Genomic DNA, 2,269 nt, shown 5'->3' with positions numbered 1-2,269 from the left:
AGCTGCTTTTGTTCGCAGCGCAGCGATCAGGCAAAAAAACGGCAGTTCTGCGCATGCGTATGGGGCGCAATGCGCACGCGCGACGTACTTTCACAAAAGCCGATGCAGTTTCACACAAGGTCTAGCGACGCTTTTCATTCGCACTGCTGGCCGCAGAGTGATTGACAGGAAGTGGGTGTTTCTGGGAGGTAACTGACTGTTTTCGGGGAGTGTGTGAAAAAACGCAGATGTGCCTGCAGAAACGCAGGCGTGGCTGGCCGAACTCAGGGCGTGTTCGTGACGTCAAAACAGGAAGTTAATAGTCTGTAGTGATCGCAAAATAGGAGTAGGTCTGGAGTTACTCTGAAGCTGCACAAAATTATTTTGTAGCCGCTGTGCGATCCTTTCGTTCGCACTTCTGCTAAGCTAAGATACACTCCCAGAGGGCGGCGGGTTAGCGTTTCCACGGCTGCTAAAAGCAGCTAGCGAGCGAACAACTCGGAATGAGGGCCTATAAGTGTTGTTCCTGTATGTATGCACCTTGCCACCATTACGCTGCTACTCTTGTACTGTAGCTGCAGCAATTCTCAGTATTTTTACAATTGTCAAGATGGTGCCTCAGCACTGGTCTGGCGTTTATAAGTTCTCTATACAATATGAATACTTGGTGCCGCTTCTTCCAATTTATGTGTTAAGGTACCACTACTTAAAGTTGTAAAAGCTTACCAGTCGGTGATTGTCTCCTTGGTACAAAACATTGGAGCACAGTTTGGAACAGAGGTCACATGCGGGTAAACATGCAGGACTTAGAGGAGAAAGTCCATCCTCTGCCATGTTGCTCCTGCACAGTAACAAGATGGCGCCGCATATGCACAGATACACTATCGGTGGCCATCTTGGTTAGATAATTGTTTCCCTAGAGGAGCCATTATGTTGGAGACTGCACAGTAGGGCCCTTCACTTCTAAGAATAAGCCCTTGGATAGCTGATCATGTCATCCTAGCACCACGATATGAAGCTCTTCTGTGGTTGGATAACATAAAGTCTGAGCCATAAACCTGTGGAGCTCCATCCAATATCACAGATATCCCATATCGAATGAGGCTGTAAATGATGATAAGCAGTCATGTAGACTTTACTTTCCCGCACCGCACACAGATCAGTGTTACCTCATACTAACATAATGGTTGCGCAAACTAATACATCTGATTGATAAAGGCAGATAAAGTAAGTACACACAGTAAATCCATTACATGTTACACTGCTTTCCTTATTCTGGAAATGTTACTACCAGTTCTACCTATTCTGGTTTCTTTTCCCTTTCTGAGGAGAAGTGCGCCAGAACCGGGTGAGACGGGTAGAAGGTGCTGAGAGGGTCCAGAGCAATTGTTATATCGTCATACAACCCAGAGGTTCAGGTTGCTGTGAAACCCAAAGTCTTATGTTCCGTTATTACGTGGAAACAGCTATACAACAGACAAAGAGGAAGGGGGGTGCAAATCCCCAACCCCCAAATTCCCTTCCGCACACTGAGAATTACCTGTAACAATCCCTGAACCTATCTGGTAATAAAATTCAGAGAATTTGTCACAAATGTTTGCAAACACATGTTTAGCTGCTGGCCACTTCACGGCTTCTCTGATACAGCAGTCCTAACCTACATAATTGCAGTGCCCACATAGGGCCATGTAATTTGTCACAGTACGCCTCATGATAAAGGCTTTTACTAAAACACTTCCAAACAGAGAGCTAACTTACCCGGGAGCCACCCCCAGGATCTCCCATTGGCACTACAAGGAACAGCATGCCTTCCAAATGCTGCTCCCATTCAATGCCTCATACACACAAGCAGACAAACAATTGGGAAGCTGCTCAATCATACCTGGAGGTAATTATATATCAGGTGCTGGAAGGGGGAGGGGTCACAGACAAACAACAGACAAAGAGGAAGGGGGGTGCAAATCCCCAACCCCCAAATTCCCTTCCGCACACTGAGAATTACCTGTAACAATCCCTGAACCTATCTGGTAATAAAATTCAGAGAATTTGTCACAAATGTTTGCAAACACATGTTTAGCTGCTGGCCACTTCACGGCTTCTCTGATACAGCAGTCCTAACCTACATAATTGCAGTGCCCACATAGGGCCATGTAATTTGTCACAGTACGCCTCATGATAAAGGCTTTTACTAAAACACTTCCAAACAGAGAGCTAACTTACCCGGGAGCCACCCCCAGGATCTCCCATTGGCACTACAAGGAACAGCATGCCTTCCAAATGCTGCTCCCAT

Source organism: Pseudophryne corroboree, chromosome 1 (genome assembly GCF_028390025.1).
Source record: "Pseudophryne corroboree isolate aPseCor3 chromosome 1, aPseCor3.hap2, whole genome shotgun sequence".
In the NCBI taxonomy this organism is placed as follows: Eukaryota; Metazoa; Chordata; class Amphibia; order Anura; family Myobatrachidae; genus Pseudophryne; species Pseudophryne corroboree.
The sequence above is the reverse complement of the archived record's forward strand: the minus strand, read 5'-3'. Positions refer to the sequence as shown.